Source organism: Podarcis pityusensis (assembly GCF_964106645.2).
Source record: "Podarcis pityusensis genome assembly, chromosome: 5".
NCBI classification, from domain to species: domain Eukaryota; kingdom Metazoa; phylum Chordata; class Lepidosauria; order Squamata; family Lacertidae; genus Podarcis; species Podarcis pityusensis.
This window is the reverse complement of record NC_138032.1, coordinates 52,581,420-52,595,606: the sequence shown is the minus strand read 5'-3', so window position 1 is coordinate 52,595,606 and position 14,187 is coordinate 52,581,420. Positions and strand designations below refer to the sequence as shown.

The following is a 14,187-nucleotide window of genomic DNA, read 5'->3' as shown; positions in this document are numbered from 1 at the left end:
CCTGCCCTCTTTAAGAAGGGTTGGATTTGCAACAATCAGCAGGTAAAACTTTTTGTGGCAAAGAGTTAAACATTATTACCACCTAATTAATTGCTGCAGATCTAATGAAGGCTGATCGCCGAAGAATTGGTGCTTTGGAATTATGGTGCTGGAGGAGACTCTTGAGAGTCCCATGGACTGCAAGAAGATCAAACCTATCCATTCTGAAGGAAATCAGCCCTGAGTGCTCACTGGAAGGACAGATCCTGAAGCTGTGGCTCCAATACTTTGGCCACCTCATGAGAAGAGAAGACTCCCTGGAAAAAGACCCTGATGTTGGGAAAGATTGAAGGCACAAGGAGAAGGGGACGACAGAGGGTGAGATGGCTGGATAGTGCTCTTGAAGCTACCAACATGAGTTTGACCAAACTGCGGGAGGCAGCGGAAGACAGGAGTGCCTGGCGTGCTCTGGTCCATGGGGTCACGAAGAGTCAGACACGACTAAACGACTAAACAACAACAACAATGTTAAAAGTTCAGCATTGGAGGTGACTGCTTTGAGTCCACCCCCACCCCCCGTATTACTGCAATGCAGCTGTATTATTAATTATTGTTATTCCCTCCTCTCCTCTGAACAGAACCTTTCAAGAGTCCACATTTGGGGAACATGAATACTTTCCCCCATGGCTGCTGTTGAGACTCAGATAGCTGCAATGAAGAGTTTAAAACAAAAACAAAAAACCCCAGTGATTTCACATCCTTAAGATGGAATGTTCCTAAGATGTGAAATGTGACAGGCATGGCTTTTCATTCTCAGGGACCCTCAGTTTATTCTTTTCAAAAAAGAAAAAGAAAAGAAAGAAGCTTACCTCTTTTGAGGTTGGATTACGCTCCTTGAAAGCATAATCTGTATCAAGTAGTAGTGTGTGGGCACATCATCCTCAGAGAAGCAACCAGGACAAATTTTTTAAAAAGTCATAGAGGAAACCACATATGGATCTGTTCCCAATGATGATCTCATTCATAGTTTAAAAAGTGAATTTAGCTAATGTGCATGGTATTAAATGATGCCAGAAAGACTCTCAAACTTTGTGCCATGCAACTCTGCACATTAAGGGGGGAAAGGCTTGAGCCTCCTTAAGGTTACAGTAGCCATCTCTCAATCCAAATCTAGGAACAGAAAGATAAAAGGTGAGAAAGATTATATTAGTATTAGTATGCCCAGGTTGAAATCTTGCTGAGCCATGATGACTTAGACTTGTAGTGACTGTTTCTTCGCCTAACTTTTGGTTGTATTTCCTTGAGCCTTGAAAACATAAACTGTATCAAGCTACACTGAATGGTACTGCTACATACCCAGTCTGGGTTTGGAACAGTTGCAAAATGTGTGGTAAAGTCTACAAAAGTGTAATGCACATTTTAGATGTGTATTCTAAAGTAGTATCATGCGTTCTGTGTTCAGTACTACTGTTTTATATATGAACACTATGGAGGAGGGAATTTAATGTCTCTGAAATTTGCAGATTTCCTTTTGATTCCCTTATACTGTACCTATTACGGAATTTTCCAGTGTAAGCGTAAGAGGATTTTGAAGGTTCTCCACTAGTCACACAGAGTTTTTATAGATTATTGCAACCATGAGTATCTTCTATCAATAAGAGCACTAAATATGATACCAGTTTTTATTGTGGAGTTAGAAAAAGCTGGTCAGCTACACTGCTGCATTCATAGGTTCAACAGGAAGGGGCATGAGAACAAGATGAAATAGGAGGGGGCAGAGATCCATGCACATGAAAATGATGCCTTGTGAATGGCAATTCCCGCCCCCTCCAAAAAAGTATACTATCCTTCTTTTCTTCTTCCTTATCTTCCACTCACTCTTTTGTTCACTTCAGTAATTGTGGGTCATCATGGCTACCCAAATTTGGCTGCTACTATTGGTAAAGTAAAACGGTTTAACTGCCAATACTCCCAGCTGCAAGTGTGCTATGGCTGATTGCTGCAGCCATCTGTAGAAAAGAAAACCTTAGCCAGTTCAGGAAGAAATTCATAGCTCTCAAGAAATAGCATTACATCTGGATGGTCAACAAGATCATACGCCAACATCTATCGGTGAAATTATGTCCGGAGGGTGGGGGTGGGGGAGTAGCCAAAGAATAAGTGCTGAATTTCTCAGATGACATTAGGAGTGGCTTTTAAGGATATAGGTAAGAAATGCATCATTTTTTAGTTAGTGTAACTAAGGCAAAGACTATTGTTCAAGTCCAGAGAAATAGTATAATGTAGACTAGAGAGTCATCAAGAAGTGTTGTCCCACTGAATTATTGAGATAGAAGGCATCCAATTCCCACTAAGCCATGAAACATATGAGGTAACCTATCTATCTCAGCCAAACCTACCTGACACGGATGTTGTGGTGATGAAATAGGAGGGGGCAGAGATCCATGCACATGAAAATGATGCATGTTGGGGTAAACCACCACCAACAACCATATATGTTAATGCAGTCTGAGCTGGTGGTGATTGATCAGGAAAGAGATCTTAGGATTGTGGTAGACAGCATGAAGAAAATGTTGGCCCAGTGTGTGGCAGCTGTGAAAATGAATTCCATGTTAGGAATCATTAGGAGACAGACTGAAAATGAAACTACCAATATCAGAATGCCTTTGTATAAATCTATGGCAGGAGTGTCAGCTCCTGGGGACCAAGTGCTTTTGGCGTGCCCCCCAATATCCAAATATCCATGTCCAAAAAGCACGGAGGTGAAGCACAGAGCTTTAAAATGTGTGTGGGCAGGTTTGTGGTGGAGAAGGCTACAAATGCTTAGTAGTCATGATGGCTACATTATTGTCAGCATTGGAGGCAGTGTGCCTCAGAGGCTGGCAATCACCTGTGGGAAGAGTGCTGTTGTGCTCATGTCCTGATTGTGGGTCTTTCCATAGGCATCTGGTTGGCCACTGTGGGAACAGCTTACTGCAACAGATGTTAGATGGGTCTTTATTCTGATATACACTGCTTTAAACTCCTCTGAGAAAATGGTGGGATATAAATGTTCTTTGTTGTTGGCATCCATCTGTCTCAAGACACAATGAAAGAGTGTGCCATCGGGGTTAAAGTCAAACTGTCGGAGAGTTTCAATACCTGCTGTGGCTGCACATGGTTTGTTGCAGCTGGGGCCGATAAAAGCGCCCAGTTTTGTTGGTGCAGATGCACCATGGTGTCCATTCATAGATGAGTCTTAACAAAGCAGGTATCTCTGTTCCATGATGCTTCCTGGTTTCCTGGAAGTGAAAATGTCAACCTTCCTTCTCCTCCTCTGTCTTTATTATACCCATGTTTCCATCACAAGGGCAAGATTCAAACCTGACATTGACAAGGCACAGGGTTTATTATGACAATGTGGTGGCTAGAACTTGCAGGGCTATTATTTCACTGCCTACTGTATTTTTTAATTTTCCTGTGATAGAAGAGACTATTCATTTTGGTGGGTTATGGCAGAAAGAGAGAGGGAGGGAGGGAGAGAGAGACTGGATTGTTCCAAAAATGTAAAGCAGGATCAGCAGTGAAAGATGTTGAAGTGGCAGCATTTCCCTGAGAAGCAGCCAACTTAGAAGTGGGATGTGAGATTAGTGTCATCAGGAGCTGCTGAAAGAGCTGCGGAGGCAGCTTCTGATGGGGCACTTTTCCTTTTAGTGCAGCCTGGGAAGAAGAAGAAGAAAAAAAAGAGTGCAGCAGAATTGTTTAGAAAACTCCTTTTGAAATGTTTCCCATCTGTGTCCCTACAATATGGTTTTGCTCCTAAATCTTCTCTATATGTTCAAGTGACAGGAAGATTATTGCATGCAAAATGTCCTCTCTCTCTCTTTTTTTTACACCACTGAGTGTTGTTATTACGGCTGAAACATTGGTGGTGCAGTCCAATGCATGCCTACTTAGAAAGAAACCCCACTAAGTTCAAGAGGACTTACTTCCAAGTAAGGGCATAAAGGATTGCAGCCTTATCTAACAGCCTTGCCTCTGAACCCACTTGCCATTGGCTGATCTTGCAGGCAGACTAATTCAAAGTATTCAGCCAGAGGGAGAGAGCTACAAGGTCTCCCTCTGCCTGGAATTTCTGGCTGTTGTGGCTACTGTGGTGGCCGGCTGGCTCCGTCCTGCCAAGCCACCGACTGATGAGGAAAGTGGTACTCTTTGGGCCTGTTCTGGGCGGGTCCCTCAACTCTCTCAAGGTGTTTTTGCAGAAGATGCTGGGTGATGCCGTGGGGAGGGGATTGTGGCAAAAAATGCCTCCCATCCTCTTCCTTTAGCAGATGCCTCTGCTGAATCAAAAGCATAACAGGCATAACAGGATGACACCCAACAATCTCGTGTTCTGCAGCAGCCTATGTTTTTGTTCCTTTCCCATTTGTGTTTAACATTTAAAGCACAATTAATCAATCCGCAAAGCATACAGCTATCTTTTGTGCTCCCAATACACTATAAAAATGCCAGGAAGAGTTCACAGTGTTGGCCTTTGAACATTTATGGCCAAGTGTGTGATTACCTGGAAAGTCTCATTCATAATGAGCTCCTCTGACACTTAGAAAGCATTTGTACAGCATCATAAGAAATGTGCAATACTTTCTCTTTTACTAAGTAATTATTAATGCATAGTTTCTTTCAAAGGATCAAGGAGTTACATTCCTTCTTTTTCCTTTAGATGATATAGACCAAGGTTTAATTATGTTCACCAATTCTTGATAATCACTATCTCCCTTGGAATGCACATATTCAAAGGGGAGGAGTGAAATAATCCAAATGTATTCTTATGAAAAGAAAAGGAGCTTTCCCCCTTGCTGAAGAACTGGAGTGATTTTAAATAGTCTTGCATGTTAAAAACATGTTTCTTTTATGACTGCATTCAGTCCAATCTGCAACTGAACGCCACATATGCTCTCCTCATGCTACTATAAGGAATTATCGAGGCAGACATTTTAAAGTCCAGCTACTCAAGTTAAGTCAATCCCACTACATTCCCACCTCACTTCTTGATGAACTGTTTACTGAGCATTCATCCCAATTTGCTTGAGGGGAGATTATCCAGTCTAGTCAAGCAAATGTTGCCCAACACTTTCATGTAGGCATTTGGAGGTCCAACATGCTGGTAAAGTTTAAGGTTTAAGGTGGCCCCCACAATCCATCCTCCATAAAAAAAAAGCCATGTCCCCCACACCCATAATATTCTTAGGTGTCTTCCTTCTTCAGTCTTCAGTGAGTGACTGCAAGTGGGAAAACAGAAAAAGGTTCCCCTTTCCTTCCACTCTGCGAACACACACACACACACACACTTCCACAGATCATAGAATCATAGAAATGTAGAGTTGGAAAGGACCCAAGAGTCATCTAGTCCAACCCCCAGCAATTTAGGAATCTCAGCTAAAGTATCCATGACAGATGGCCATCCAACCTCTGCTTGAAAACCTCCAAGGAAGGAGATCACACAGATCCTTCTGGTGCCACCTTAACTGAAGAGGATGCAAACAGTAGCAGCAAGCCCAACAATCAGGCAGAAGCTGATTGGCTTTGCATTTTGCTTTGTTTCTCAGATTTTCCCAAGACCGAAGAAATCTGAATCCATGCTACCAAAATGAAGGATGGGTTCTGCTTGAGGGTAACATCATGTGAACGATGCCTAGAGATCTTGAACTCAAACATCCTCAAACTCAAACAGTATAGCCCAGTGTGGACAAACCCTTAGGAGCTTCAAAAGAGGAATCAATGAATTTATGGAGGAGAAGGCTTTTGATGGCTGCTTGTCAGGGTGATGATACACTACGTCTAGGATCAGAGGAAGCATGCCTATGGCTATCAATTGCTAGTCCACAGAAGCAAGAGTGGACTGCTACCCTCATGTGCTGCTTTTGAACTTTCCAAGGGTATCTGGTTTGCCACTGTGAAAATTAGATCTGGCAGGGTTCTTCTTAGCAGCATTCCAGCACTGTACCCTGCCAGAATGCGGTTGGGACCTTCCATGTCTGAATGTTCCTCATTAAAAACAACAATCTATGTGCAACATAAACTAGCCAATCAAGGAGAAAGCTAGGGTCCCTCACACTGCATATAGGGAGTTATTGTTTACGTATGTTACTATGTTATGTATTTTTGTGTTTGTACATTTGGACTGCCCTGTGGTCCTTGGATGCAGGGCAGTATAGAAATGAAATGAATAAATTTATAAGCAGAGAGGTTTGGATCAACAAGGATGTTTTAGTGGGCCCAAGACATGGTCTGAAGGTACCTCCAGGTATAGGGTGGTATATAAATTCTAATAATAATAATAATAATAATAATAATAATAATAATACACGATGCAGTGATCTTGCTGAAACTTAGCAAGTTTTTTGTCTGGTCAAAGCCTAGATGAGTATCTAGAAACTTAGGGTTTGCCACCATGATCTGTGTCATGGAAGTACAGATAGGTAATGGATAAATGAGGGCTATATTAGTTCAAAGCAGTGTTTGAAGTACAGTGGTACCTCGGGTTACATACGCTTCAGGTTACAGACTCCACTAACCCAGAAATAGAGCTTCAGGTTAAGAACTTTGCTTCAGGATGAGAACAGAAATTGTGCTCCGGCAGCGCAGCAGCAGCAGGAGGCCCCATTAGCTAAAGTGGTGCTTCAGGTTAAGAACAGTTTCAGGTTAAGTATGGACCTCTGGAATGAATTAAGTACTTAACCCGAGGTACCACTGTATTAGGCACCAAAAATATGGAAGACCGCCTCCACTCCTACTGACTCTTATGGGTGTTAAGATCAGCAGAGGGGACCTTCTTGCTAGTTTAACCACCCTCAGATGTTTGGGAGAGAGCATTTTCTGTGGCAGTCCATAAACCATGGAATTCCTTCCCCACATCTGGCATCTTCACTGTATAGTTTTTGTCTTGTGCTGAAGGCAAAACTTTTCAGTATGACCTTTGACAGCTTCTTCTTCTGATTTTAAATTATTTTAACTGATTTTAGTATTGCATTTTTATATTGTTGTAACCTACCCCAAGACCTTAACAGTGAAGGGTAACAGTGAAGGTTAAGAAATCAAATAAATACAATAAATAGATTCATATCCAAGGTTTCTTGCCGGCATATGGGCCAGAATAACAAAAAAAAAAGTGTAGATAATATTGTGTGAGGATTTGAGAGTTGATAGTTTTGATTCTGAACTCAAATACATGACAACATTGTCCTCATATTGGACAATTTATTCATGCAGTTAGCAAATTAATCCATCAAGTCAAAATAAATGTTAACTCTATGGTGGGTCATTAGTGAGCAATCTAGTGCTGACAGAGTCCATGGAGATAACTTGCTCACAAGGCCTTCCCCATTCACTTCAGAGGAAAGAGCTAGCCTATGAAACTGAATGGGGGACACCATAGTTGAATATGGTGACAAAAATCAGAGTTTAAATACGTTAACCAACTATCACTGCGAATATATGTATGTATGTATGCATGTATATATATATGTATATATGTGTGTGTGTGTGTGTGTGTGTGTGTTTACTTACATTTAGCAGCGCCAAGCTCCTTAAACAATTTAGAGTTAGGTATCTAAAGAGAAGGTTGGGATTTAAGATTCGTTTTTCATTCAAACTTACCTAATTTGCACTTTCAGAAACCATGCAAGACTTGAAACACAACCATCTTTCAAAATTCGCACTTCTCCAAATTTTGCAGTGCAGTGCTCCAGCCATGTGTGTGTGTATAAAAATGCATGTACCAGTGAAATTTCTGCAGAGAAAGTCACATATTAGTGGCATCAACATACAAAAATGCATTACATTAAGGACCAATTGCTTTCTAGAAATGTGTATATTAGGCAAAATTGCATACAAATGTGAATTTAAGGAGAAATTCACACTAAGATACCTGTGTGCTTTCATGAAGACTTCAGAAATACATATTTGCAAACTGATGTGGAAATGTGGAGAACTGAACCTAAGATTGAAAAAAAATAGAAACCCTGAAAAAATGAAATTTGCATATTTGCCCATCCTCAGCCATGGCCAATGTACTTTTGTGAAATATATTGGACTTGTTTGTCAGGAAAGGTCTATGCTCAGCCTCACAGTCACCTCTACATGGTGCTGTTCCTGTTGGGATAAGCTACAGATTTTTTTTCTAGATGAAAGGAATTTAAAATAATGTAAATACCTCTATTTGTCTGAGTTTTCTTTTAGGGGAAATATGTTGCAGTGGGGGGAGATCTAATATAATTGTTATATACTCATAAAAATGAGCTCAGCTTTAAACAGTCGTCTAACCCATTTTGTTCTAACATCTAGCAAACTCCAAGAAAATCTCTTTTTACACAATCTTTTGGATATGTCATTTGCCATTTATATTTGATGGCCTTAAGGGGGGAAAGTTATGAAAAGGTATTAATGCAAGTAGATAATAAAGCTGCATTCTATAAATCTATAGCAGCTTAGAGTAATCATTAAAGCATGCAAAACTCTTTCATCTATTCAAAAATATGCAGTGCACAGAAAGCCTGCTAAGGTGCATGACAAGTCAGAGTTAAATATATATTAATAAATGAATTAGCTTCATAAATAATAGCCATAATGACATTTTAGGAGACAATAAGTCTGAGGATTGTCAGAAAATGGTTGATGTATGAGCTTCACGTCTCAGTGATTCTTCAAAATGAATAGGCTTTGTGGAGATAGTTCAGACCCGCGACCAGCCTATTTCCTTGAATAATTTACTTGTTGTCAATTTGTACAGCCACATTACACATGCAAATTGTGTTGCCTATGCAAACACCACTTTGAGATGATAAAAACAAATTTACGAAGGCTATAGAGGAAGGATTTATTTCACTTTCTCGCCCAGGTCAAGCAATACATGTATCTGACGATTGTGTGTACCCAATTTTGTTGTAATTATATCAGCAAATTATTCTTTATAATCTTATTATTTTTAGCAGTCTCCTTGTGCTTGGGATAATTAGCTTTCTTCACTCAGTGTAAAAACAATTCAACTTGCCAGCGAGGCAGGGCACAGCTCCATTATCTGTTTTGGGTTTAAATTTATTCCCTATATTCTTGGACACTTTGTGTAAATTAAAAATTTCATAGTCCCTAATACTGTACACGCTGTTCATTCAGTGATGAATTAAGGTCCCTAAACCTCTACGTTTGCTATTAGATATCTCACCCACTTTATATGTTAATCTGTGCTAATGAATTCCACAACCCCTAGCCACAGCGAGATGACTAAAATTATTACCACTTACAGAGATATGCCTTTTTCATTTAAAGTTCAATTCAAATTGCTCCCATAAACAGTCTGCCACACAAAGATACCTCCTTTAAAGGAGAGTTACTTACCTGTAAGTAGAGTCTTCTGAAGGTAGCATTATCTTTGGATACACATTCCAAAATCACGTGACCTCTGGCTTCATAGCATGGGAAAACGTTGCTCTGAGCTCGGGAGACACACTTGCCAACTTGTGGAAATCCAAATGGAGATTTCGACTCCTCCCCTTGACCTTGGATTTCCCTCCCCCTGCCTTTACTACTTGACCTGCGATGAAAGGACAGCCGTTTTTTGCATTAATGAGGATAACATCCTAAAAGCATGGCAGAAGCAACAACATGAAGATGCTGCCCACTGACATGCTTGGAAGCAGGATAGTCGGAATCAGTGTTTTAACAGCTGGCTTTTTTTGTCCTATTCTACACATTCCAATGTTGGCTTCTCCTTTGAGGTCTGTTTGAAAGACATCAGCTCACCTACCTAACTGTTCAGATGGACCGCTTTTATCTTAATTGTTTTGCAAAGTTTACTTTATCAATGGCACAGCCTTGCTGCATATTTTTTTTAAAGACCTAAGAGCTGAGGTTGCCAGATCAAATCAAAGAACTCAGTCCCTTCTTTAATACCTGATCCACATCCTAGTTGGTCAGGGTTGTATTGTGAAGTGTTTGGATTTGATTTGATCTTAGATAGCCTTAGACCCCAGGAACATTGGTTAGGGGGCTTTAGTGAAGGTGAAACTGAATGGAAATAGCAGATTTCAAAATGAGAAATGCACTTTATTACCCTAAAAGTGCGTAGTCTATTACATGAATATGATTGAGAACATGATAAATTTCAGATTGAGCTCAGGAAAAAAAAGTTTTTTTCTAGTTTGGGGTTGGGGTGGGGTAACTTGCATTAGCTAATCCTATTCCAAATCAAGACAAAGAGAGCTAAACAAAGTGGGAAGGGTTCAATAACTGTTATATATGTATAATGCAGAAACTGAAAAAGAGTTCTGGGTGTTAAAATGCCATAGTAAGAAGGGCTCTACCAATGCCTTTTTGGTAGGAAAAGCAAAGCAAAAATTTAACCCCCTCTTGTTCGTCCATAATTCACCCATGAAAACAGCATGAAAGAATTGTTTGCTGAAATACCCACCCAGATTTCATCATATGGTATGAGGTATGAGGCTGAGGCTGGCGGGACACTGCCCCATTTACAGTAATAGACAGCCTCCACAGTATATGCTTAAATCCTGTGGTCCCCAAAAACATCTGGGCTGCTGCATCTGTACTAGTTGCAAGTCTTTGCTGATATTCCACTACTGTGCTGGCATTTTGGCTGTGATCTGTTCCTGCTGCCAATATGGGAGGTTTTTTTGGCAGAGGGAGAGAAAAGTTGCTAAATGAATGGAAAAGCTTTCATTGCTAGCAACATAGGGAATGATATATGTAGATCCCTGACAGTACAGTGATGAAAATGGTGGCTACTTACTTGGTCATCGTCTGATCTTCCTCAAGGTCTGCACCGCAATTTGTGGAATAGCACTGTCAAACCAAGGAATGGATCTTATTACCAGCGTAACCAGTCTTGGCATATGGCTATAATTACACTGTGTTTTGTGTTGTGCAATTTTTGCACTTAGCAGTACTCCCTATGACCTAAATGATTTTAGAATCCCATTACATTGCAGAAACTTCACTTTCCCCAAAAGCATAAAGTCTCTTTATCTATCTATTAAATGTTGATTTGAAAGTTATTGTTTCAAAGGATTAATACAAATGTCTAAAAAGTAAGTGGCATAGTAAAAGGGCAGTAACATTTTAAAGGTCATTTTATTGTCTTTGCATCTCTTTCTAAAATCATTAGTATTCGTTTTCAGCAGGGGTTTTTTTTTAAACACACACACCATCACGCTAGACAATTTCCCATTATGTTCACAAAAATGAATACAGGGTAGATACTATACTAACACAATGACTGTAATCTACTAATACAATAAGTTCTTCAAACTATGTTTAAACAAGAACTCTGTCCTTGATTATTTCAACTTATTTCCAAAACACTATCTAAAATGAAGAAAATTAATATTTCCCCCCCAGATTTTTGAGTGAAAGGAACTTTGGATTCATTTCTTGCCACCTACTGTCAAGAGCATCTAGTGATGAGTGATTATTTAGTTAATTTATCTTAAATATACATTTTAACATCAGGATTATATAATTTGTCGCCTTTTGTGCAAATAAGTGCATATGTAAATTCCAAATAACATTTATTTCTATCTAACTGTGAAGTCACCAAGCACTGTTCCAGTCAACCCGTTGACAAGAGAGAAATTGTTTAGTGTGAAGTTTTAAAGAAATCCAGAATATATCTGACCAAATTACCTGACTTTGTCAAGTTTGTAATAATATAACAAGTAAAACAAACTCAACTATCCTTATGATATCAAAACTTTTTTGCTCAGATTATCAACATTTATTTGTGGAACAAGAAACAGAGGGGAAAGATGGATGGGTAGGAACAGTCAAAATTCTCATATGATTTCAGAGGAACATATAATGGTGGAGAGAGGAGATTGAGCAGCCATGCTTCAGAAGCACTCTGCTTACCAGGCTTATGGGTTGGATAACTACTGTGAATGAGACAGAAAGAATCAGAAGTTTTACAAGAACAACGAAGGTTACCTCCAGACTATTAAGGCTACCTCCAGGCATTGTTAGTGGGTGGTTCCCTAGACTGGATGGATGGGAGGTGGCCTGTTGAGGTACATAGCTTGGGGTACTCCAGAATCCTTTGCTGTCACTTGCGGCTCAGATGGCCTCAGTGGTGTGGAGTGCCTTCCATCACTTTTGACTGATGGCCCAGCTCCACCCCTATTTCGACCATAGGCACCAAATTCTTGGTCCCTTTGCCCCCTCCAATAAAATATTGAATGGGGCTGGACCCTTCAATATTTTCTACAATTTGGCACCTCCCCCTCTCCTCCCTTCCTTGGGCAGCCAACTCCCCCAGCCGGGCACCACCCTCTTTTCCCAGATTGCCTCCTAGGTTTGGTACCATTTTCAAGTGTTTCTAAACCAAGGCAGGCAGGGAAAGTTAGGCAGGCAGGCAGTCTGAACAGTAGGAGAGGTGAGTGGTTGGAGGGTGGGGCAGGGAGAAGAAGCGAGTGAGCAGGCAGTAACTTCTTGCGCACAGGCAGGGGGCGAGAGGTGAGGGGGGGGAAGGGGGGGAAGGGAGACCTGCCCTCAGCTGCATGTGACGGAGGAAGGTGCTCACTGCAGAAGTGCAGGAAGTGGGGAGAAGTGGGGGTGGGGGGGCCCTGCTTTATCCACCTGCTTCATCCACCTTTGAATCTCTCCCTGTCAGTCTGGTAGCATTCCTCTGCTCTGATACACTTACTAGCCAATCATTATTATTTTTATTATCTGCTGGAGATTTCATCAGATAAAAATGACAGGTATGGGACAAAGTCTGGATGTTTCGATTTCTCAGAAGATGTTAGGCCACTAGTCCATCTACATCAGCATTGTCTATATCGACTGGCAGTGGTTCCCAACAGGTATCTTTCCTAAGTGGAGGAGGAGGTTGAACCTAGAACTTTTTGCATGAATATGTATTGTGCCATTGAGCAACAACCCGTCCATAAAGCACCAATATGACACAGCTGCAAATGAAGCAATTCTAGTTCCAGTTTAACACCATTGTCTGCATGACTGCCTTTTATTTTGTAGAACTATTTTCTTAGTTGTGGCATCTAGATTTGTCCCCCCCCCCCCGTTTTCCCTTTGTTTTATTTGTTTTGTTTTTGCCAAGCAAGGCAAATAGACACGATATGGTGGTGGTGGTGGCGGCAGCATCAGTCTGTCTTGAGAGACAATGGAGTGCACCTCCAGGGGTGAAGACAAACCACTGTGTTAGTTTTTTCATCTTCTGAAGATGCCACAAGGCAGTGAAGGTTTAGGATCAGAGTTTTAATTTTTCTATATGGACTGTAGTGAGTGCTAAATAAGCATGTTGCCCAGTAGCAACAACACCACCATAGGCATGATCAACTCTCCCCCCCCCCCTTGTTGAAAAATGTGGTCTAGTTTGCTAATGTTCTTTTGTGTATCACACACTCTGCTACGGCGCAGGTGGGTGGATTAAAGTGAATACTGGCACAGATGTATGATTTGCACAACACCCTGCCTTTTTATAGTTTGTGGCATTAAAATTTCCAGTAGTAGCATTAATAACTCCACAGCCTGTGCTTTAATTACGGTGCTTTCTGGTTGTTTTATGTTTGGAAGAATTCATAGCACATGACTCTTTCACTCATATAAATGATTGTTTGGATGAATACCAAGACCAGAATTTTAAATGAGAAAGGATGTTAGCTCTACTGACCACATGACCCGGAAGCTGTACGCCGGCTCCCTCGGCCAATAAAGCGAGATGAGCGCCACAACCCCAGAGTCCGTCACGACTGCACCTAATGGTCAGGGGTCCCTTTATCTTTACCTTTAAAGAGGAGGTTGTGCAACTGTTTCTGAAAATACCACTCTGGATGCAGAAGCATTTGACAATTATCTCTTATTTACTCTCTATTGGAGGAAAGTGCTTGAGAGGGTAGTGGTGGCCCAACTTTAGGGACTCTTGAAGGAAACCAATTATTTGGACCCATTAGCTGACTGGCCACCCCTGGTGGTGATGGCAATGATGTTTTGAACATCACCAATGCAAAAGGCAGCCTGTAAAAGTTCTTAAGCCTCTCTCGGCTGTCTTCACCAGTTGATTTTTTTGTTTCTTTTGTTTCTGCTTCATCATCATCGCACCTCCTGAATTTCACCCTTAAAAACAACAACACCGGTCCCCATTTTTGAATTTCGGGGGTGAAATGCATCGAAAAGAAGCTGCTTTCTTCATCTGAATGGTTTACA

General features: G+C 40.9%; 1 long non-coding RNA gene across 1 annotated transcript; it reads right to left on the bottom strand.

Moving 5' to 3' along the window:
• Positions 1 to 3,263: 3,263 nt before the first annotated feature.
• LOC308477540 lies at positions 3,264 to 14,132 on the bottom strand. Its single transcript, XR_013986618.1, has 5 exons — positions 13,769 to 14,132; positions 10,760 to 10,812; positions 9,352 to 9,547; positions 7,615 to 7,747; positions 3,264 to 3,678 (listed from the first exon to the last, which is right to left on the bottom strand). It is a non-coding gene; the product is annotated as an uncharacterized lncRNA (long non-coding RNA).
• Positions 14,133 to 14,187: the final 55 nt, after the last annotated feature.